Source organism: Apodemus sylvaticus, chromosome 9 (genome assembly GCF_947179515.1).
Source record: "Apodemus sylvaticus chromosome 9, mApoSyl1.1, whole genome shotgun sequence".
NCBI lineage: Eukaryota > Metazoa > Chordata > Mammalia > Rodentia > Muridae > Apodemus > Apodemus sylvaticus.
In genome coordinates, this window is record NC_067480.1 from 77,268,262 (window position 1) to 77,293,780 (window position 25,519).

Genomic DNA, 25,519 nt, shown 5'->3' on the forward strand with positions numbered 1-25,519 from the left:
CTGATGTTTATTTCCTTGTTTTGTTTTTGTTTTGTTGTTTATCATCCAACAGCATGGTGCTAGCCTGGTACATAGTAGGTGCTCAATAAATGTCTTTCTGTGTTGTGATGCTATGCCAAAATATCAGAGGCGAGATAGTTTATAAATAGCAGAGATTCAGTTCTTGTTCTGATTCTAGAGGCTGGACAGTCCAAGAACAAAGAATCTAAGACTGGGTGTTAGGTGGTGGTCTGGTCTGTGTCTCCAAGATGGTGTCTAGTTGCTGTATCTCCCTAGAGAAGGAACACTGCAACCTCAGTGGACAAAAGACAGAAGGGTAAACAGAGGCACTGTGCCTCTCCATCAGGCTCCTCTTGTAATGGCGTTAACTCACTCATGAAAGCTGAACCCTCAGGACTTAAGCGCTTGACAAGCCGTGGCCTCCCAACACTATCGTGTGTGTGGCTGAGTTTCCAACATGTGAATTTTGGGGCCCATTCTTGGACCATGGCCTCGCTTATTGAATTAAATATTCGTGGCAACAAGTATTTTTCTATGTAAGAATTGTGTGTGTGTGTGTTTGGTTTCAGAGCCCAGGACAAGGTACTGAGGCGCATACCGTACATACCTAAGCAGACCTGGATGCCAGGTTCTCCTAGCATCCCTCAGACCCTACGTGGCATATCCTAACCCCAACCGTGAACTTTCCAGCCCAAGTGGGGCAAGGGAGGGGAGACTAGGCTTCCCTTCCCCCAAGAGGCTCTTCCCCATATAATCCAGACAGTTTGGTGTCCCAGATCTCTCCTTCCTTTCCTCTCCCTTTCTCGTAGCGAGCATGCTTTCTCTCTTTCTCTTCCCCCTCACCTTTCTCTTCCTTCCCATGGCAACCTCCCTGGCCTCCCTCCCTGGGGCCTGTGGACTCACTCAAGAGCAGCTTTTCAATAAACCTGCATTTAATATCATCAATTCTGGCCTAGATCGGCCCATTTTACCGGGTGAGAAATAATTTATCAGTGGGCTTGTTGCAGTAGTCACTGTTCTTGTTGCTGAGTTAGAATGCTTGACAGAAGCAGCTTGAGGAGTGAGGAATTATGTGGCTCTGTTTGAGGGTGTGGTCCATAAAGTCAGGGAGTTGTGTGAGTCCACAGCAGGGAGGTGGAGGAGGCTGGCGGTCTGCCTTCTTGTTTCTTTTCAGCCTGGGACCAGTCCATGGGACCTTGCTGCCCACATTTAGGGTGCATTTTCCATTTTCAGGAAACCTAGAAATACTTTTATGGATCTACCCACAGTTCCATTTCCATGGCGATCCAAAATCCAGTCAGGTTGACAGTAAGATTACCCAACGCACTTAACCCACATTGATGTGAGATTGATTGGAATCTGATTTTCCCCAGATGGTGTGTATGGTGTTCAATAAGGACTGAACCAAAAGTAGCATTAATGATTGGTCCAGGGGGTAGTGGATAGAGCACTGCATGAGCTGTTTGCCGAATGTCAAATAGCATCTTGCTTCGTATAGGGACAGCCTGTGATGCTTACACATGGGACAGGGTCACAGTTCTCAGAATGTGTATTCGTCATTAAACTAAGTATAGCTCTGTTCAGATTTGCTGATGGGGCTGGGGAAATGGCTCCGTGGTTAAAATGTTTGCTTCGTAAATGTGTGGGCTGCAGTTCAGGTCTCTAAAACCCATGTGAAGGTTGGCAAGGTTGGTAGACTGGAGATGTTGTCTCCACCACACAGGAAACAGAGGCAGGGCATTCTGGGGCAAGATGACCAGCTAGAAGAGCTGGATTTCTGAGCTCTGGGTTCAGCAAGAGACCTTGCTTCAGCAAATAAAGTAGAGAACTAAGAGGAAAGACATCTAATCCCCCCACACATGTGAATGTGTGGATAGGCATGCATGCATACACACATGTGAACATGTGGGCAGGAATGCATGCATGCACACATGAAAAAAATAAGTTTACCAAGCTGTATACTTGGTTTTCTGAGTACAACGATAGTGACTATTCTGAAATCTGAGCATAAAACTGTGGTGCGACTTTGTGGCTACATCGTAGTACACTATGAACAAAGTGTGATGATAATTGCCCTTTTCTGGGGACACCTAGCCATCTATTCTCCAAGCTTAGAGAGGGCTGCCAGGAAGGTGTTGTTATTCTCTTCTGGTGAAGGATGACAGATGAGACAACCTTCCCAAAGCCAGTGTGCATGAGCTCATCCACGGCTTGAGCCTGGCAAGCCTAAAACCAAAGACCACCCTGAGACACCAAGCCGAGCTGCTGCAACACCCGTGAAGGGAACACATCCGTCCAGACCCTGTCCTCGGAAGCTTGTATGTGCTCTGGGCATGCGCGCACTTGCGGAGGCTGTAAACAAGTGGTGTGAGCTGTAAAAGGTCGGAGCCAATTCTCCTGGTAAAGTTTTACATACACTTGTTGAAGCTGTTACAGAGTTGGCGTCTGCTGCTATCAATTAATGCATGTCGAATTCTTTTAGATTTATTTATTTTAATTTTATTTGTGTCTACACATAATGCACGTGCACCACACAGGTGCACCTGGTCCCCATGAAGGCCAGAAGAGGGTGTTGGATCACATGGAGCTAGATTCATGGTTGTGAGTCACCATGTGATGTTAGGAATCAGAAACTCAGATCCTCTGCAGGAGCAGTGTCAAGTGCTCTTAACCACTGATCTTTCTCTCTTCAGCTCCTGCACTGTGGTTTTTAATAACAGAAATGGTTAGCCAGGTATAGCAGCTCATGCCTATAATGCCAGCATTTTTGGAAGCTGATACAGGATTGCGGGTTTGAAGACAACCTAAGCTACAAAACAAAACACCCCATAAGAACCAGACCAACCAACTAGATAACAACCACAACACATACACACATACACACACAGACATACACACAGAGACACACACACAAGAGAGACACAGACACACACATACATGCATATACACACACATGCACAGAAAGACACACAGACACAAACAGGCACACAGATACAAAGACACACACACACACATTAGCAGGTAGGTACACATGTGCAGGTACACATGTGTGTACACACATTGCGGACTCACCCCTGTGACCATCAGCCACAACTTTATACTTGAGGTTCTCCACGTGATTTGGGAACAGTCAGAGGCACCCAAGATCCAAGTTGTTTTCAAAATAATACTAAAATATGTTTCCTCTTTCATTCTCACTTGGGACTTCTCCAGAAGGTTCATGACATATGACTGCTTTGCCACTGATTAACCACTGCTTGAATATTCTTGTTTGGAAAAGTTTAAAATTTTCTAAAATACATGCCAAAAGTTCTAGCCCACCAGACACACAAACTCTTAGGGAACTTCCAAGCCTTTCCCCCTTTTAATTTAAGATAACGCCCCATATATCACAGGCCCTTCTCCAACTCCCTCTTAGCTGAGGATGACCTTGAACTTCTGGTCCTCCTGCCTCTACTCCCTGTGCTGGGATTACTGGTGTGCACCAGCATCCACTGCTCTCTGCTTCTTCCCGACTGTGAAGGAGGACTGGACCCTTGAACTGTGTGCAGAAAGAAGACTGTCCTTTCTGAGGTTGCTCAGCTCAGATGTTTTGTTACACAGAGACAAGTACCTAATGCAGAAGGTTGCCATCCCCTTTGGCGTCTTTTACAGTGGTTCCCAAGACCCTGAGGTCCTGGGCCTTAACTCTCTGTGGAGACTCCTTTGTGTATCCATAGGGCATCCTTTTGAATAGAGCCAGAGCCGCCTGTGCCTCGGTTCCTGCAATTGTGAAGGAGGCTGCTTAAGAAGGCTGCTGGCATCTGTTTTTTTCTGTGATTAGAACTGAGCACTCCACTTTTGTGCATTACACCCACTCTGCGTCTCAGTCTTAAGAATTAGCCTTGTGTAGATTAAGTGTCCTTAATCAGGCTATCTTGAATTACAATGTGAAGTTTCTGCCACATTCTACAGAGTTCTTTGATTTTCCATTTCCTGTCTGCGATCACAGAATAGTAAGTGGCTTCCCAGGAACTTCTGTGAAGAGGGCAGATAAGGGGTTGTGGGGACTGGGGGATGCTGGGCTAATTGATTAAAATCTTATCATTTCCACGAGGGTTGGAGAGCCCGATCTGTATTGCTCCTTCTTGGAATCGTAGTCTCTCAAATTGTTTTATTATCGTCTTGTCAGACCAGCTAATGTCTAATACTGTTGAACCAGGGTGTTCTTGCCCTAGGCACTCATTACTCCGGGATGAGATTATTTTGACTCTTAGTTGATTATTTGAGAGCTGTTAGGATGAGAAGAGCCCTCTGTGAGCTTTGAATTTTAGTGCCAATGCCCTTTGCTCTGGGCCCTTCCCAGTGCCAACCCTTCTGGGCTTTGAAGACCGCAAACGACGGACTTCATGTTCTCTGCTACAAAGAGTGTTGCAGAGTGTGTGCCCATGTTCTCAAGATTCCGAACCTCTACGTGTGGCCAGTTCCACTGTTTCCTGTCTGTTAATATTTCTTCCTTTCCTGCCTCCGGGGCTAATGCATACACTTGTTATCAGTGGTCTTTGTTTTCCTGTCTCCAGTATGTTTGTGGAATCTCTTTGCAGTGGGCTTGAGAACTCTGGGTACCTAAGGTGAAGATTTTCACACACTCCTGCAAAGTAGAAGAAAGTGAGTAGATTGGGTTCACTTGCTGTGGAAGTTCTTGCTACCCAACTCCTCATAACATCATTTCTCCAAGTAAGAGTTAAAAACACCACAGAACTAGGCATTCTGACAAACAGACACCACTAAATGAACTAGGAGGGTCCTAGTAAGCTGTCCTGTTTGGCTGCTCACTGATGCAAATAGTAACCTCATCTGGGGTAGAAGTCTCAGGCTTTCATCCTTGAAAATTGTGTGTGTGTGTGTGTGTGTGTGTGTGTGATTCCACCATATTTGATACAAGATCACTTGTTCACTGCCAAGCTAGCTGGCCTGGTATTTCCTAGGGATTCTCCTGCCTCCCATCTTGACATAGAAATGTGAGGCTACGGATGACCACTGCGTCTGACTTTTACATAGATTCCTGGGATTCAAACTCAGGTGTGACCACAATATCCAGTGAGCCATCTCCCTAGCACTCAGTTCCTGGTTTTCTTCTGGCTCTCTGTTGGCTTCGTTGCTTAGCTCACCTCTGCTCAGCAGCAAACACGGAGGGAATCTCCAAGCTCCTGTGTGGCTTCCAGGCTTGTCTTCCCATGGAGATGGTCCTCAGGCTCTTCTCTCCAGCCAGAGCTCTATAACATAGCATCATCTCTACCGAGCTACAAGAGGCGCTTGCGGCAGTAGGCGTGACCACAACCACAGAGCTACAGCCGCCATCGTTCGGTGCAGCCCAAGACCTCAGAGCTGACTGGCTGTCTCCACTTCTCAGCCATTTTCTTCAGAAAGGACTTGAAAGGAGAAAAGGCAGTGGAAAGCAGGCATGGGGTGGTTTCATAGCATTTGCTAAGCACTGCACTGTAATTCTGGGGCACAAGTGCTTGTCCTGTCCCAGGAACAGCTTGACACAGGTTCATTCCTACCTGGTATTTTTTTTTTTTATTATTGTTTAATGAAATTAGTTAGATGGAGGAAGCCACCTGAGGCAGCACACATGATGTCAGGCTGCATCATGGTGTACTGGGTGACCTCTGAGAAGGGCGGCATCCTGCGTCCTGGGTGAATGGAGGCTGACGTCCCCAGATCCCTTTCTGATGATGTGTTCACTTTATGCTGTGTGTGGCCAGATGAGTCCTCCTCGGTAGTGCTCAGTAAAGGAATGGAATTCCTGGGTGAGGGAGGAGCCAGGGCGGGCTTGCATTCTGACGTCTCCATGGAGACATTTCCTCTTTGTGTACTTACTTTTACAAACCTGGGATAAGTTTGAGGTAGACATGGGGTGTGGTCAGTCACTTGATATATCTGCCGTCCCTCCTTGCCCCACCCCATCTCTCCCCCTTTGTTCCTGACTGGGGTCCAAGTGTATTTTATCGTGCTTTTACCTCTTCATTGTATGACTGCTGCACATTGGTTCCTCTTAGAGGACAGTACCATTTTCTGGATCCAGCTCACTCTCCTGCATTCTACTTGTAGGGGACCTGTCACTTTCTTCCTCATGACCCTGCTGTAAAGTATTGCAGAAGCAAACATCAGAGTCTGGAATCTGACAAGCCACTGCCCCTGTCTTAGTCAGGGTTTCTATTCCTGCACAAACATCATGACCAAGAAGCAAGTTGAGGAGGAAAGGGTTTATTGAGCTTACACCTCCACGTTGCAGTTCATCACTAAAGGAAGTCAGGACTGGAACTCGAGCAGGTCAGGATGCAGGAGCTGATGCAGAGGCCATGGAGGGATGTTTCTTACTGGCTTGCTTCCCCTGGCTTGCTCAGCCTGCTCTCTTAAAGAACCCAAGAGCACCAGCCCAAAGGTGGTACCACCCACAAGGGGCCCTCCCCACCTGATCACTAATTGAGAAAATGCCCCACAGCTGGATCTCATGGAGGCACTTCCCCAACTGAAGCTCCTTTCTCTGTGATAACTCCAGCCTGTGTCAAGTTGACACACAAAACCAGCCAGTACAGCCCCTCACCATGCCTTTTCAGAGTTTATTGTTCAGTCCTGAAGATCTAATTAAACTCATTTTTGGTTAAGTTTAGAAAATAATTTTAATTACACTATCTCTCTCTCTCTCTCTCTCTCTCTCTCTCTCTTTCTCTCTCTCTCTCTCTCTCTCTCTCTCTCTCTCTTTCTCTATCTCTCTCTCTTATCTATCAATCATCTATCTATATGTATATCTATCACCTGTCAATGTATCTATCTATCTATCTATCTATCTATCTATCTGTCTGTCTGTCTGTCTGTCTGTCTGTCTATCTATCTATCTATCTATCTATCTATCTGTCTATCTGCATGCACACTTATGTCATGGCACATGTGTGGAGGCCAAAGGATAAGTTGCAGGAGTTTCCTCCTTACACCATGTGGGATTGAACTCAGGTGGTCAATCTTTCTTTTCCTCACATTTTCTGATTTATTTTATCTTATTTACATTTCAAATGTTATCCCCTTTCCTGTTTTCCCCTCTGCAAATCCCCTATCCCATCCCTCCTTACCCTGCTTCTATGAGGTTGCTTTCCCATCTACCTACCTACTCACTCCTCACCCATTGATGCCAGATAAGGCCCCTTCAGCTCCTTTAGTCCTTCCCCCAACTCCTTCATTGGGATCCCTGTGCTCAGTCTGATGGTTGGCTTCGAGCCTCCACATCTGTATTGGTCAGGATCTGGCAGAGCTGCTCAGGAGACAGATGTATCAGGCTCCTGTCAGCAAGCACTTCTTGGCCTCAGCAGTAGTGTCTGGACTTCGTGTCTGCATGTGGATGGGTCCCCAGGTGGGGCAGTCTCTCAATGGCCTTTCCTTCAGTCTATGCTCTACTCTTTGTCCCTGCATTTCCTTTAGACAGGAGCAGTTCTGGGTTAAAATTTTGGAGATGGGTGGGTGGCTCCCTCCCTCAATTGGGGGACCATGCCTAACCTCTGGATATGGTCTCAACAGGTTCTCTGTTTCCTTTGTGGAGTATTTCAGCTAATGTCATCCCCTTGGAGTCCTGGGAGGCTCTTGCTTTCCTGGCATCTGGGACTTTCTGGTTGCTAATCTCAGTTCCCCATCTCCCATTGTTTCACACTTCTGTTCAATTTCCTGACCCTCTGTACACCTCCATCTCCTCCAATAACTGATTCTTCCCCTCTTTCCCCTCCCCTCTTCTTTTCCTCCCAAGTCCCTCCCACCCTTTACTTCCCTTGATTATTTTATCCCCACTTCTAAGTAGGACTGAAGCGTCCATTCTGTACTGTCTAGTTTTGTGTGTCAACTTGACACAGGCTGGAGTTATCACAGAAAAAGGAGTTTCAGTTGGGGAAGTGCCTCCATGAGATCCAACTAATTTTCTCAATTAGTGATTGGGGCTGGGGGGGGCTTGTGGGTGGTGCCACCTTTGGGTTGGTGCTCTTGGGTTCTGTAAGAGAGCAGGCTGAGCAAGCCAGGGGAAGCAAGTCAGTAAGAAACATCCCTCCATGGCCTCTGTATCAGCTCCTGCTTCCTGACCTGCTTGAGTTCCAGTCCTGACTTCCTTTAGTGATGAACTGCAATGTGGAAGTGTAAGCTCAATAAACCCTTTCCTCCCCAACTTGCTTCCTGGTCATGATGTTGTGTAGGAATAGAAACCCTGACTAAGACACATTCTTTGGTCTTCTTTCCTCTTGAACTTAATGTGGTCTATGAGTTGTATCATGGGTATTCCATATTCTTTGCCTAATACCCACTTATCAGTGAGTGCATGCCATATGTGGTCTTTTGTGACTGCATTACCTCACTCAGGGTGTTTTCTAGATCCATCCATTTGCTTACGAATTTCATAAAGTCATCGTTTTTAATAGCTGATTAGTACTCCATTGTATAAATGTACCACATTTTCTGCATCCATTCTTCTGTTGAAGGATGTGTGGGTTCTTTCCAGCTCCTGGCTATTATAAATAAGGCATCTATGAACATAGTGGTGCATGTGTCTTTATTATATGCTGGGGAATCCTCTGGGTATATGCCCAGGAGTGGTATAGCTGGGTCCTCAGGTAATACTATATCCAATTTTCTGAGGAACCGCCAGACTGATTTCCAGAGTGGTTGTACCAGCTTGCAATCCCACCATCAATGAAGGAGCGTTCCTCTTTCTCCATGTCCTTGCCAACATCTGCTGTCACCTGAGTTTTTCATCTTAGCCACTCTGACTGGTGTGAGGTGGAATCTCAGGGTCATTTTTGATTTGCATTTCCCTAATGACTAAGGATGTTGAATATTTCTTTAGGTGCTTCTTGGCCATTTGAGTTTCCTCAGTTGAGAATTCTCTGTCTAGCTCTGTTCCCCATTTTAATGGGGGTTATTTGGCTCCCTGGAGTCTAACTTCTTGAGTTCTTTGTATATATTGGATATCAGTCCTCTATCGGATGGTCAATCTTGGTAGCAAGCTTCTTAACCTGCTGAGCTGTGTTGTTGGCCCTACTCCAGTGTTTTTAAAAGGATTCCAGAACAGATGGCTTTGACTGAGGAACGAAATACCTGTGTGTGAACTGAAGATGTTGGTTAGTTCTGGACTGAAATTAGACAGAAGGAACAGCAACTGGACACAGAACTCTGTCTGACCTAGAGATAATTTGTGAGGCAGCTAGAACTAATTTTTTTAATTTTTATTAGATATTTTCTTTATTTACATTTCAAATGTTATACCCTTTCCTGGTTTGCCCTCTGAAGACCCTCTATCCTATCTCTTCTCCCCCTGCTCACCAACCAACCCACTCCTCCCTGTTCTGGCATTCTCCTAAACTGGGGCATTGAGCCTTCACAAGACCAAGGGCCTCTACTCTCATTGATTTCCAACAAGGCCATCTTCTGTTACATACTCAGCTGGCGCCATGGGCCCCTCCATGTGTACTCTTTGGTTGGTGGCTTAGTCCCTGGGAGCTCTGGGGATACTGGTTGGTTCATATTGTTCTTCCTCTTGTGGAACCCCTTCTCTAGCTCCTCCACTAGGGACTCCGTTCAGTCATTGGTTGAGAGCATCCTCTTCTGTATTTGTCAGGCCCTGACAGGTCCTCTCAGGAGACAGCTATATCAGACTTCTGTCAGCTAGCACTTATTGGCCTCCACAATAGTGTGTGTGTTTAGTCTCTGGATGGCCTTTGCTCCACCTCTGCTCCATACTTTGCCTTTGTATCTCCTCCCATGGTTATTTTGTACTACTCCTAAGAAGGACCAAAGTATTCACACTTGGTCTTCCTTCTTCTTGAGCATCATATGGTCTGTGAATTGAATCTTGGGTATTCCAAGCTTCTGGGCTAATATCCACTTATGAGTGAATGCATACCATGTGTGTTCTTTTGAGACTGGGCTACCTCACCGAGGATGATATTTTCTAGTTCCAACTGTTTGCCTAACAAGTTCATGAATTCACTATTTTTTTCAAGACAGTTTCTCTGTGTAGCCCTCTATACTGGAACCCACTCTATAGATCAGGCTGGCCTGAAACTCAGAAATCTTCCTGCCTCTGCCTCCCAAGTGCTGGGATTAAAGGCAAGTGCCACCAATGACTGAGTAGTACTCCATTGTGTAAATGTACCACATTTTTGTATCCATTCCTCTGTTGAGGGACACCTGGGTTCTTTCCAGCTTCTGACTATTATAAATAAGGCTGCTTCAAAAAGAGTAGTGCATGTGTGCTTATTTCATGTTGTAACATTTTCTGGGAATATGGCCCTGGAAAGGCTTGATCTAGCATTGGAGGGGAGTACTAGGACAGAGAAAAAGGAGAGAGGTGATTGGAGAATGGGTGGAGAGAAGAATGTTTATGGGACATATGTGGAGGGGGGAACTGGGAAAGGGGAAATCATTTGGAATATAAACAAAGAATATAGAAAATAAAAATATATAATAAAAAATAGGGTACAGAGCTAAACAATGAATTCTCAAATGAGGAATCCTGAATGGATGAGCAGCACCTAAAAACTGTTCAGCATTCTTAGTGAACAAGGAATTTCAAATCAGAACAACCTTGATATTCTATCTCACACCAGTCAGAATGGCTAAGATAAAAAAGTCAGGTGACAGCAGATGCTGGCAAGGATGTGGAGAAAGAGGTATACTCCTCCATTATTGGTGGGATTGTAAGCTGGTACAACCACTCTGGAAATCATTTTGGTGGTTCCTCAGAAATTGGGCATAGTGCTCCCTGAGGTCCCAGCAACTAGAACTATTAATAACACTGACACGGATGACTTTGGTAGCTTCCACAGAGCAGCCTGGGGATACAGGCCCAGTTCCTGTGCTGCCAGGATCCCATTTGATTCCCTTAACACCTAATGGGATAGGAGCCATGCTTATCTGTGTAGACAAGACCTAGGCAGCTCTAGATTCCCATTCCTCCTGTTATTAGCTCTTTGTCAGTGATAATTTCACTTGCTAATTAAAAGAATGGAAGCCCTGCTCATGTAAAACAACAAACGGGGTCCTTTATGGGTGGCCAGGTATTTCTATTCATACTTTCTTCTTCTTGGGTGTTTTTAAGCTTATCTCCCGCCTAAAGGTTTCCTTCTGGTTCCTTCTGTAGGGCTGGATTGGTGAACACAAATGGCTTTGTTTTTCATCATGAAATGTTTTTCTTTTCTCCTTTGCTTTTCTGATTGATGGTTTTGCTGATAGTCTGGGTTGGAATGTGTGTTCTTTCAGAGCTTGTAGAACATCTGTCTGGGACCTTCTGATTTTCAGTCCCTAATCAAAAGTCAAGTGTTTGCCTATGGGAATTGATCTCTTTCCCTTGCAGTTTTTAATATCCTTTCTTTGTTCTTCGCATTTAGTGTTTTGATTATTACATATTTTGGGAACCTATTAGGCATCTCTTTCTTTATAGATGGGGGAATTTTTCCTCTGAGGTTTGGTTTAAAATATTTTCTGTGACCTTGACCTAGGACTCTTCCTCCTCTGTAGCCATTTTTTATAGCATAGGTGTGGTCTTCTGAGAGTGTCCTGGTTTCCAGGATGTTTTGAACAGGGATTTTATTTAGCTTTTTTTTTTTTTTTTTTTTTTTTTTTTTTTTTGACTGAGCTATTTCTACTACCTTGCCTTCAAAACTCAAAGTTCTCTCTTCCTCTTCAGTCTTCTGGTGATGTTCTCAGAGATTTATGTCTGATCTTCCCACATTACTTCCAGTCTTATTTCAGCCTGACTTTTCTATTTCTTTGTTAAACTCTATTTTCATGTCTGGAAATGTTTGCAGTACTCTACTGTTTGTATTTTCGAGGGCTTCATTAAGGCATCTATTCATCCCCTCTTTAAGGTCCTTGAACATATTTCATAATTGCTCTCTTGGAGTCGTTGCCTCGTGTTTCAGATAAATTGCTGTCCTCGGGGTCTGTTGCAACAGGGGGTTGCTGTCTTTGGGAGGAGGCATATTGGTTATTCGTGTCTGTGTTTATTCAGAGGGACTGGTTATCTGGAGTCATGAAATTTGTGGAGTTTCTTGGAGTGGATATCTTTGTTGGGTGGGTGTTCAGTTCTTTGGTTGTTGCTACTCCAGTCTTGTCAAGTTGTGAACGACCAGAATGCCTTGTGTCTCATAACTACTCTGGGTTTTAGGATTCAAGCTCTGATGTCCCAGATTGAAGTTAATGCTGGAGTTCTGGGTTCATACTCCAGCAGTTCAGATCGTTGCGCGTGGGTGGGATTTGAGAAAGTCCAGCCGGTAGAGAAGGAGGCTGACCCAGGAAGTTTCTAAGTGGTCGTCATCCCAGCTCCACAAGGGCAGCAGTGGAAGACCTAGGGCTGTTACCCTTTGCCTGCACTCCATGGATGTTGGTGGATTAGTCAGTGTCTTCTAGAGGAACAGAACTCATAGAATGTATATATATATATATATATATATATATATATATATATATATATATATGTAAAATTATACTTGACATATTTGTATTTAATATATACTACTTATTGTATTTAATATATGTAAAAATACATAAAATAAGTATATAATACATATGATATTATATAAATATAAAATTTATTTATATGTAAAATATATATTAAAATATATATTATATAAACACCACACACATCTATATGTGAAAATATATGTATGTGAATATATATGTGTGTGATATATTTGTAGAGAGAGAGAGATGAGAGAGAGGAGAGAGAGACCAGCAATGGCTGTCTCCCAAAGAAAAGGCTAAGAACTCAGCAGTTGTTCAGTCCACAGCACTGCATGTCTCAGTCTGGCTGTCAATACACATCATAATCCCAAGTAAGTATCTTCTAATAACAATGAAGGAAAGACTCTGAAGCAGGATGGATGGACTTGCCAGCGAGGGTGAGGACAGACAAAATTCCTTTCGCATAGGCTGCCACCAGAAGGCGTAGCCAAGATTTAGAGTGCGGCTTCTGACCTCAAATAATCCAGACTTGGGGTAGGTCTTTCTCATTCAGCTGATCTAGTCAAGAATTTAATCCCTCACAGCTATGCGCAGCCACTTAAGTTTTAGTTGATTCCAGATGTGGTCAAGTTGGTATCCAGGATTAACCATTACAGGTAGTAAGGCCCAAGGGACTGCAGATGGGTTGGAAAGATGGGCCGAGGTGTGCAGCCACTGCTGGACTTAGGGATTCATTCTGTTCCCTTCCTAGAGTTGAAGGGAACAGAGGAAGGAGGCGCAGGTAGTCCACCTGGGTCCCAGGCAAGTGTGGCGCTGTGCGGTCTCTGATAGGGAGGGAGTCACAAGGGGTGAAGACAGCTGGAAGGAACGCAGAGGAACAGAGGAGGAAGAAGAGGAAGGACTAGAGAACCAACCGTGGGTCTCACCATAAGAGTTGAGTGTCAGGCAGGTCCTGTGGGGATGAGGTGGGCTAGAGAGGCTAGCATGGAGGAGGGAGGAGTGGCACAGGTAGTCTATCTGGGTCCCAGTCAAAGTGGTTGCTGTGGGGTCCCTGGTAGAGACAAGTTGTTTGGTAGGCAGGGGGTCACAAAGGAATAGAGATGGACTGCTGGTAAGGCTGAGGAGGGTGGCAAAGAACAACTAGGGGGACCCTGGGTCTGCACCAGGAGGCTGAGTCCCAGGATAATGGTGGACTTGGAAGGGTAGCTCTGCTAGCATCTTGAAGAGCAGATACTTACAGGCACGTGGTGCAAAACAATGAGAGTCCTTGGTGAAGTTTTGTTTTCTCCCCCACTATGGCCTGGGCCAGCAAGTGAACCGCCAAGGCTGAAGGCACTTGGGAATTCCTGATTCTGACCCATCCGGTTAAAATTTTGGCAACGCTTCCCCATTCCATGGTGTTATGGGTTTATTTTGGGAAAAAGGAGTGTGACCTTCCTTGAAGCTGCAGCTCAAGGACACTTAATAAGGAATTAAATTGGCACCATACAAATAAAAGCCAAAAAAGGGAATAATGTTTTCTTGGACCATGATAAAATGCATCCATTTAAACCGGAGGTTCCAGACACACCTACTCTGTGACTGACCTGTTCGGTGACAGACCTGTTGTGTCTGACCTCTGTGTGGCTGACCTGCTGTGTGACATACCTGCTCTGTGGCACACATTCTGTGACTGACCTGGTGTGACTGACCTCCTATGTGACTCTCCTGCTCTGTGGCACACATGTTCTGTGACACACCTGTTCTGTGACACACCTGCTCTGTGACTGACCTGCTCTGTGACACATCTGCTCTGTGACACACCTGCTCTGTGACTGACCTGGTGTGACTGACGTCCTGTGTGACTCTCCTGCTCTGTGACACACATATTCTGTGACTGACCTGCTTTGTGACACACCTGCTCTGTGACTGACCTGCTCTGTGACTGACCTGCTCTGTGACTTATCTGCTTTGTGACACACCTGCCCTGTGACACACCTGCTCTGTGACTGACCTGCTCTGTGACTGACCTGCTCTGTGACTCATTTGCTCTGTGACACGCCTGCTCTGTGACACACCTGCTCTGTGACTCACTTGCTCTGTGACACACCTGCTCTGTGACTGACCTGGTGTGACTGACCTCCTATGTGACTCTCCTGCTCTGTGGCACACATGTTCTGTGACACACCTGCTTTGTGACACACCTGCTCTGTGACACACCTGCTCTGTGACTGACCTGCTCTGTGACACATCTGCTCTGTGACACACCTGCTCTGTGACTGACCTGGTGTGACTGACGTCCTGTGTGACTCTCCTGCTCTGTGACACACATATTCTGTGACTGACCTGCTTTGTGACACACCTGCTCTGTGACTGAGCTGCTCTGTGACTGACCTGCTCTGTGACTTATCTGCTTTGTGACACACCTGCCCTGTGACACACCTGCTCTGTGACTGACCTGCTCTGTGACTGACCTGCTCTGTGACTCATTTGCTCTGTGACACGCCTGCTCTGTGACACACCTGCTCTGTGACACACCTGCTCTGTGACTGACCTGCTCTGTGACTGACCTGCTCTGTGACTCATTTGCTCTGTGACATGCCTGCTCTGTGACTCACTTGCTCTGTGACACACCTGCTCTGTGACTCACTTGCTCTGTGATACACCTGCTCTGTGACTGACCTGCTCTGTGAATGACCTGCTCTGTGACACACCTGTTCTGTGACTCTCCTTCTCTGTGACCAACCTGCTGTGTGACTTATCTGTGCTGTGACTGTGAACTGTGAATGCCAGTCCACATTTTCTAGTAGCAACATTAAAAGATTTAAAAAGGGAGACTATGCCACCTATGGTAGCATAGGATTGTGATTCCAGCACTCCATACTCAGAGGCAGGAAGATAAGGTTTTTAAGGCTAACCTTGGCTACAGGACAAATTTAGAGCTAGCCTGGGCTACATTAGACTCCAAGTTTTTTTTTTTTTAAAGAAGAAAAAATGTGCAAATTGATGACGTGTTTTATTTAACCTAGCACATTAAAACTTGTCATTTCACTCTGTCATCCTATTAAATTAGAAATTTTACAATTCAGGTTTTTTTTCGGTACTAAACGCTGAACTATCATTTTTATTTTATGGTTTTAGTATCTTCACTATTCACATAAGCGTGATATGGCTGGTGAGTGCTGGGGTGTAGAGGAGGAGGGAGAGAGAGTGGAAGAGTAGAAGAGAGAAGGTCATGTAATGGAAAGCTTCAGTATCCTTTGTAAGCAGAAAGATGCTTGCACAGTGGCTGGTGGCCTCCAATGTGGAACTACCCACAAGGTGGGAGACCCTCCAGCTGGCCAGCAGGCTCCTGTCTCCTGCCTAGAGACAATGCATCTTTCTGGGGCAGGTATTGGTTGGTTGCGTTTGGGGTATAAATATAATTGGTTTTCAGTGTCTGGAGCAATGTCTCAGCTATCAAGATCCCTTGCTCTGCTGTTCTTGTAGGGGGCCCAAGCTCAATTCCCAGCTCCTGCTTGGGCACCCCACAAATAACTAAAACACAAGCCACCGAGGATTCTTCCATGGGCGCTATACATGTGTGTCTTATACTCATGCAGTCACCGATACATGCATGTTTTTAAATAAATCTTCTTTCTTGAATAAAATTTAATTTAAAAAAGATATGATTTTCATCAAATTTATTGTCTTAATATTTCAGAAAAAAATCTCCCTGGTTCTTTCCTCTCACCAAAGTGTTCTACTTGAGCCCATCACGGTTTCTTTCTCCTTTTCTGCTGAACACAGGTCAAATCATCAGGGAAGGACCTAGACGATTAAGGCTTCCCTTTTAACAGTGAGTCACAAATGATTAATAAGCTTGAGATTTCAGAGAGGACATCTGTGCATGAGTAAAAAATAAACTCTGTGTGTGTGTGTGTGTGTGTGTGTGCGCGCGCGCGCGCGTGCGCGCTCGTCTGTCTGTCTGTCTGGTCTGTCTGTGTGCACGTTCCTGACAGTTCTGGATGCAGATTGGCTAGGGGAGCCAGAGCCACTCTGGTATGTGCGATTGGCTGTTTCCCTGCGCCAAGCTGTGACTCTGCATGTGACTGTGGTAATGTTCAGTCAAAGCTGAAGGAGCCTTCTTTGGAGCACGAGAACTCTCTGGTTCTGTTCACACTCAGCTCAGTTTGGCAGTGTCTTTAATGATATTTACATGGAAGCATGCTATTTCCTCACATGTGATGAGATGCATCTCAGGATGTTAGCTGCGTCAGAACCACAGTGAGGAGAAGGAGGCCTTACGGGTAGACGTTTGCTGGGTGTCTGAGGAGCACATTAGAACAACTCCATCTGTTGCTGCGATGGACACTAAGACCTAAACTAACGTGGGGAAGGACAACTTTTTATTTCAGGGCACAGGTTGCAGTCCACCATCTTGGGATGTCAGGGCACAAGCTCACACCAGGAACCTGGAGGCAGGCACTGAAGCAGAGACGAGGAGGAACATGGCCACTGCTTACTGCTTTGGCCTGGCTGGCTTGGTTACCTTTTCTATACAGTCCATGCCACCTGCCCAGGGATGACACTGCCCGCAGTGGGTAGGAGCCTCCTCCCACATCAGTCAGCAACTGAGAAACTGTCCCATAGACACCTGCCAGGCAGTTCCTCAGTTTAGATTCCCTTTTCCCAGATAAGCTAGGATTGTGACAAATTGACAAAAACTTACCAACATAACACACAATCAGGCTTCCTTTGTGGGTAGACGTTGTCATAATCCCACGGGGAATACATTTTATTCTGTCTTAACCTCTTTAAACTAGTTATGTACACAGCGAGTTTTCAGTTCCATTGTTTACATTGTATGTATTGATGTTCAGAATTAAAAATACAAGTCTCCTAAAGACTGTATTGAGACACAGTGGGCAATACCCATACCATGCTGAGCACTTGATACTGCATTTCTCAGGGTACCAAGAACAGTCCTTGGGGTACTGGGCTCCAGGGCACCTCACTTCCTGGGACAGTTCCTGTTTCTATATTCTGCTGTGTGGGGTGAAGATTTCCAGATGTTTGCGTGCAGCCTTGGCCTCTGCCCTGGTATTTCTATGTTTTTTTATATTTTCCTTCTGTCTTCGATTTCCCATGGTCCTCTCTGAATGATTCTGACTTTCAACAGCTCCTCCATTCTGACCCAGCATTTGTTTCTGCTGCTGTCACATGTCCAAGAGACGATGTGCTGTCTTTCCCCTTGTGGGAGCTGAGGAGCAAGGGTGGCCAGGATGAAGAGGTTTCCTGAGGTGGATGGTGGTGAGAGCCTCAGTGATACTTCACAATGCTTGCAATAGCAGTTTCTGATACTGTATATTTTACTACAAATTATAAAGCTCCCAAGTGTCGCACAAGTTGACTCACTGATAGTGTTCCAAGATCAGTTATGGACTTTTTTTCCATCTTAACCTCATGGTTGGTCTACTTGGGGCGCAGGGTGTTCACATCCATAGTGACTGCATATGTGTGACAAGACCTTACTGTAATGTAATGACAGCAGTGACAAGCCTGTTCAGTACTGTGGGATGGCCTGCTTGAGGATGAACCAGCCTGGCACTCCTGATGTGGTGGAATTTACTGGGTAGGAAGTCAACAGATAATTTGTATAATTCAGTGCTCTGATAAATGCTGGAAATACATGCCTGGAGAGTCTGGACAAGCACCCCAGTGGGAGGCACGCAAGCTCGTGCACAAGCAAACAAAAATAACTAAATAAAATTAATATTTTATCTAATCATAATATACCTAAAATATTATCATTTTAGTTAGCAATATAATTTTTTTACTTAAAAGTTTTGTTTTCTAGTTTCATAATAGATCTTTGGAGTCACATATCTTTAAAACATTAATTCCTTTTTATTTTATTTTAACTAGTGGATTTAATTGTTTGGATATGGGTATGGGCATGTCATGGTATGTGTGTGGAGCTCGAGGATACCTTGTGGGAATTTATTCTCTCCTTCAACCATATGAGTCCCAGGAATCCATGGAGGTAACTCACTGACCTTTATCCATGGAGACATCTCAAGGGCCCAAGAAAATTTTGCTTTCTCTATTTTCTCCTCTCCCTTTCCCATACCTCTCCACTCTGCCCCATTCTTTCTACTGGTGATTGAGCCCAGAGCCTTGAGGATGCTTGGCAAGCACTCTGGAGTTGAGGTATATCTTTATATGTTTATACTTTAACTATGTGGGGTTAATAGCTACTGTTTTGAATTGTACTGGTACAGAATGAAAGCTGAGAAGAAGGAAGAGTTGCTATGAGGATCTTGTAATAATCTTTCAAGTCCCCTTCCCATTAAGAACTGTAATAATGTGTGTGTGCATAGCATGTGTGTGTGTCTGTGTGTCCATGTCTCTGTGTGTGTCTGTGTGTGTTTGTGTGTTTATCTGTATGTACCTGTTTGTTGTTTCATCTTTGTCATTGTGAGATGAAGCCTTGAAATTAATTTAAAAAGCAGTCCATCATCCTTACCTGGCCTTGACTTAGTTACCATCTACCAAGTCTTCCATATCGTCTTTCTGTTGCTACATCAGAGTTTTGGTAGGTTATTATAGAGCATGTATCTCTCTGAGCCATGAATTTCTTGGTTCTTATTAGATATTACAGTCAGAGCTATGAATCCTAAACTTTCTGTGTAACAGTTAGTCTGTAGCATACAGAGCTTTTTGGTCTTCAGGCTGTCTAGTTGACAGGCCTGGTGTTGTGAGGATTTGAGAATGGAAGGATATTTGAGTGCGTCAGACTTGGCTGATGTGCCATACCTTACCATCCCTCCTCCCCCCCCCCCCGCCCCATTCCCTACCCGACTCCCTCTTCCCTCTTCAGTTTTAGAAGCTTGGATTTTTAAATGGAAAGATGATGGAAATCTGAATTTAAAAAATCTTCTAATGAAAGTCTTAACTTGTTCCAGAAATTTCAAAATGACGCCTATTGCAGCCAAGGGCCGCAAACGATGTTTAGAAATTGAATTCCTATTCCTTCTGTGTACTTTGAAAAGCTTCACAGTGAGAAATGATTGACTTTAGTGTTTCGCCAAATTGGGTCTACTACAAAGCTTGGGCAGATTGATGTTGTAGAAATAGCAGTCTTAAGGGAACTTATATATTAAAAAAAAGTGTTGGGTGAACAGTGTGATTATCAGCTTTACCTGAGAGAGAAATTACCAGGGGAGGCGGCCTCTCCCTCACACCAGGCTCTTTGGTATTGACAGATCCATTAGCGAGTGTAATTAGAAAAGCAAAGTCAGACCTGGAATAATTAGGTTAAAGTCACAGTGATGGCTGGACAGAATAATAGGTGTCACTGCTGCTGCTGCATGATGGAGCGGAGGGAAGGGAGCAGGGCTGTGGGCCGAGATTCCCTTTCCGTGCTGGAGAGCTCAGTGGATTGTTCTGAAGAGCCAGGGCACTGCTTGAGTTCCTCAGACGAGGCCTGAAGAGCTTCATTTCCAGGGCGGGAAATGGACTGCAGAATGTTTGGCTAAACAAAAGCATAGTCATAACAAAAGCAGAATCGTCCATGTCCCAGGAGTGTTGAGAAATATGTGGTTTTGTGGGTTAGGATCCCACATGTTTTCATTCCTTTTCTTTCTCTTAACTCTTGGAATGATGGTAAATTTATTTATAAGGAAAGCATTGCTTATTTTAAGAGACCTTCCGGCCATTGAACAGCCCTAAATACTGTTCGTCAGAGACGTGATGTTAGAAAGGACTCATCTTGGCAAGCACTCAGGGAAACACTGGATTTCCAACGGAATTCGAATATAACCATGCAGTTCTAAGCTCTCTTCCTACGGGTGCAGAAGAGGAGGGACTCAAGAGACCCATATCGTCAGCTTCCACAGCAATGGTGCTAAAGCCACGGGTGTCTGTGATGCTCCGTGAGAGTAGCCAGGTGGGCTTTCCTCGGCACCCTTGCCGTTCACTGTCCTCACTGATGTTCATGCTGAGTGTCAGCCGTGTGGGGACAGAGGCAAGAAAAGAGGAGGGGCATCCACAGCCTGCATGGTCAAATGCCCCGGCCAGACTCCAAAGCCAACCACGTCTTGACTTTGAGTCATAGGGGCTGAAAATTCAAAGGCCAGCATTATGATTTCTGACTTCTCGAATGAACTGGAAATTCTGGGAAATGGATGCAGCTGGAAATTGGAGATTGTTATATTAATAAGCAAACCCCACCACGACTCAGAAAGATAAACATTTTATTTTTTTTCCTATAAGTGGAATAGAGAGAGAAAGAGAATGTGTGTGTGTGTGTGTGCGTGTGTGTGTGTGTGTGTGTATGTGTGTGTGTGTGTGTTTTACATGAAAATAGGAAAGGACTGTGAAAGGAGAAGGGAGAAAGGGGAATAAGAGGGGTAGATAGGACATATTTGGGGACTGGAAGAGGACCAGGGAGCAAGGGGATGGAGAGGGGCAGTGTGGGGTGAGTAAGAAGACCCTGTATAGTGATACTTATATATGAACATGCCACAGTGCTTTGTATGAGAACCAGCAAATTTACTTTAAATGTTGTGTGCTATTGGGCCCACATGCCTGTTCGGAGGAGGACAGAAGGACAAGGTACAGTCTCCTGGGTCCAGTCTTGAGTTCTATACCAGCCCATCCATGTAGTGGTGGCTCCTTTGAGCAACCCAGCACTTGGGCAACTGAGATAGAAGGACCACCATGAATTCTCCTTTAGCCTGGGCTACATAGTAAGACTGAGGCCAGCTTGAGCTACATGGTGCAAGATTTTTGTAGTACATGTTAAAATCTCGAAGCTGGGGCTCTGATCCTGCACACATGGGAGAAACCAGCAGGAATCAGCCTGTGCTATGCTTTAGGGTACCAAGAACAGAGAGGACAGGCCAATGTAGCAGGAGAAGGTGTTCAGCCTAAATCAGGCCTAAGGGCTGATCATTGTAGGTGTGACTACAGAGCGAGACAGACTGGGAAGAGGAAGGGAGGATGGAGCCCTCCTTGGGGTACTGCCCTCCTTGTGCAGGCACCATTTCCTCTTGCTGGAGAGAAGTTGTGGTCAAGGGCCTCATCAGTTGCTCATCCTCAGCATGGGCGTGGCAGTGCACTAGGAAGTCCCATCTCACCATGATCCTGTTCCAGAGTAGGAGTCCTGATCAGAGGAGTCACAATTAACCTCATGTGTGTGGGGTTTGTCCTTAGGGGTCCTCGTCAGATACCCATTTCTCCTGTGTTCTGCTCTGGGCTATTCCTTATTCCCAGGAAGGGAGTCTCCTAAGTGACAGTGGGAGCATCAGAATTCTCCACAGGACAAGGTCATGGGCAAGATGTGACCAGATGAAGAGCAGTGGGCTCCCTCCCTGCCTCTCTGCCATCTCTACCCACAGCATAGGGTCATTCCTTCCTTGTTCCTGTGTTGGCTCTGGCCTTGGCAAACTCTTTCCATTCACTTTGAAATATTTACTGTACTATACTTTGCTACTTTTTTGTTAGAAAATAGATTTCATAGTCTTCAAGTGGAGATAATAAAATCTCTTCATTAGAGTTATAAATTCATTTCCCAAATGTTGATCCAAGATCTTGATTTCATAGTAAAGGACCCAAGAGATGGGGAGGGATTTTGGTCATTTATCCAATCAGCAATGAAATCAAACAGTTATTACAAAGCAGAATACTAGAGAGATTACACTGACTGGCTGGGGAGAAACAGATTAACAACTGTAATCCATATGTCCATCTGTACATACCATCATTTGATATGTTGATAGATCCTCCATTCCTTATTTTTAACACTATTTAATAGTTATATATTATGTTACATAACTTATTTTTCTAATAGTAACATTACGAGGTTGGCATAACATTGGATTGATAACTTTACAAGAACTAGGCTTTTTTTCAAATTTTATTTTATTAGTTTTGATTGTTATTTGTGTAGGGTTTGTGTATATGCCTTTGAGTGCAGGTACCCACGGCAACCACAAGAGAGCAACATATCCCTGAGCTTGAGTTACAAGAGGTTGTAAACCTTCCATGTAGGCACTGAACTCCAGTCCACTGTTAGAGCAATATGGGATCTTAATAAGCCATCTCTTCAGACACAAGAACTAAGCTTTTGCTTTTGTATCTGTGGGTTAAGGTTCAAATAAAAACATGAAATAAAGCTCTTTAATCATACTTATAAGCCTTTTTATTGCAATTTGACTGTTGAGACTCATTCTTACTTGTTTTGTTGTTGTTGTTGTTTTATCCACAAAGCTAAACTTATTCTGGTGATATGCTTACAAAAATTAATGTCATAAAATGGTTGACTTTTGACAAACAAATACTAGGTTTAAAAAAAAACTTAGAGGGTGTTGTGCTTTATTCAGGAAGTTTTTAAATGTTAGGCAGTTGCTTGCCTAATATTTATAGTGCACCAAATTTGGAATATGAAGGGTAAAGGGCTGGGTGGGGATGGAGCACAGTCCAACAGCCCTGATCCTTTAGTGTCAACATGGGGTCCATCTGACAGCTCCCCACCCAGCCTACACACACACACACACACACACACACACACACAGACACACACACAGACACACACAGAGACTTGTCATCCCAACTGAATTTAATAACTACCATCTGATCGCAGGCAGCCTGGTGCATACATAGTTCACATGGCTAGGGCTAACTGCTAGTGAGGAACCTGGGAATCCTGTCACTGAGCTGAGAGTGGTGGCTTGCACAAGTAGTCCCAGCTACTGGAAAGCCTGGGGCTGGAAGAGCACTTGGGCCTTGGAAGAAGAAGCCAATGAAGTGCAGTATGGTAGGGTGTGGTTATAATTCTAGCACTGGTAAGGGCAGAGACAGACAGATTTCCTGGGGCTCACTTGTCAGCCAGCCTAGGGTCTTGGGGCCAAGCTACAGTCCAATGAGACACCTTGTCTCAAAACCAACAGTCAGAAACCAAAATAACAGCATAGAAGATGGCCCCTAGGAGCATCTGAGCGTGACCTCTGGCCTCTATAGGTACACATGTGCATACACACATGCACACACATGCGAATGCACTCACATACAAACACACATGCAAACACAAAAGTGCTAGTAAAGATGAATTCATTCATTATGTAAGTAAGAGTTTGAAATCTTTCATACATTTACAAAAGGCCTGCCCCTCTAAACAGTTGGGCCTGAAGTTTGATTTCACCAAAGCCCTTTATGTATACTTTCTTCAAGAGGAACTCTGACAATAGGATTTTCAGGTTTAATGTTCCAGGTTCTTGCTGTCAGAACAACATGGTTGGAAATAGCTTTGTCTATAAGACCTCTTTTTAATCGTTAATATCCTTCAGTGTTTTTCATTTTATTTTTGATACATTGAATCCTTTACAAAATGGAGAAAGTATGGCACGTGGGCTAGCATATAATTCCATCACCAGGTGTGGCGGACTTATCTGGACTTGTGTGGGTTCCACTCCCAACCTCATTTGTGGACTGTAAAATAGCTATACTGCACCCACACTTTATTTCTACATGTCTTGACACGAATTTTCTATGGCAGAAACACTTTCTTACACATCATCATTTGTTGTCTGTACTTCATCGATACCCAGGCCTTTGTCCCATCTTACAGGGGCCTGCTCATGTCCTGAATCATGTATTCCAGTCCGCAGTTGGGGGTCTTGTGAAGTAGTTGAGTATGAGGTGAAGCCACTGACTGCTGGGGGCTGCTCAAGTCCCAGTGTGTCGCGGCAGACTAGCGATTAGAAAAGTAAGCTGAGGAGTCTGTTCCTACAGTAGGGATGCAGCAGGGATGCTGGTGGGGACACGCCCTTTACAGTGTCACACCTGGGAGATGCCATGCAGAGGTAGGAGGAACCTGAGATGTCTGTGGCATCCCCGAGGAGCGATCTGGAAAGTCAAGAACAGTATCTTACAGGGCAACTTTTTCAGGACCTGTGTAACTACCCCTACAGTGAGAGGCTGGCACTCCACTGATAGTAGCTCTGTGCTACTTGCTTCTGGGGTGACTTGGTGACTGCCTTGGCACCACTGTGACGCCTGTGACGCATGTGCTCTTTCTGTGCATCCACTAGGAGTGCTCTGAACGGTGGAAATCCTGGACAGAGCGTCCATACGCTAGAAGATTAAGGCGCCTTACCCTCAGAGAGATTTGCTCCCTCAGCCGTGATGAGCCTGTCTGCTGCCCCGCAGGGGCGTTATGGAACTGAAGCCAGAGAATCTGTTACTCTAATAGAAACAGAAATATAAAGTGACTAGGAATAAACTTGATAAATATATAATAGCCATGTGACAAAATTTTAATGTGCTCCAGGGGGACCAAAAATATAACTCAAATAAATCAAGATAGTGCTGGGCTGTTGTGGAGGGCAACTTGCAGCATGGTGAAAACCTCCCGCTCTCCATTAAGCCTCAGCTCGAATATGGATCAATGAAAATATCAACACTTTTTTAAGGGAATGAAGGGGGAATTTGGTTAGTTGGTTTAAAAAACAATTTTGAAAAACAACTTAAAGAAGGTTTAGCAATTAAGCAGGGAGAAAAATTTCAGGAAACAGACCCAAAACATACTTAGGAAACTAAGGGGGTAAAAGATAGCTTAACACAAGTTAATTTATTACAGTCACAAACAAATATATTCATTAAAGAGAAAAGTCACCTTTCAAATCAATAAGGAAAAATAGGTAGCCTTCAGGGGCTTGAATTCATAATGTATGCTTTGCAAGATAAATCTGAAATATATTTCTGATTTCCATGCAAAAAAAATATGATATATTTTAAAGCATTAACAACAAAGTTATATAATTCCAATGTCTTTCTGCTTTAATAACATAGGCAACTCAACTTTTGCAAAGTCAAAAGGAAAGTATTGAATTGATGGGAGAGAGATACTTGCAACCTGTATCATCAAGAACTAAATTCTCTAGAATAGTTCTGGTGGATCAGGTAGAAAGTTGGTCAATAATCTAATAAAAACTGGGCAGAGTTCCTATAGCTCATATGCACAATTTAAATAAGGAAGGTTTAATAACCTTATGAATGAAGTCTGGCGATATCTGAGCAC

General features: G+C 44.6%; 1 protein-coding gene across 1 annotated transcript in view; it reads left to right on the plus strand.

Moving 5' to 3' along the window:
- The window catches only part of Rftn1 (raftlin, lipid raft linker 1), a 208,808-nt gene that overhangs the window by 64,346 nt on the left and 118,943 nt on the right, over positions 1-25,519 (plus strand). The window lies entirely within an intron of this gene.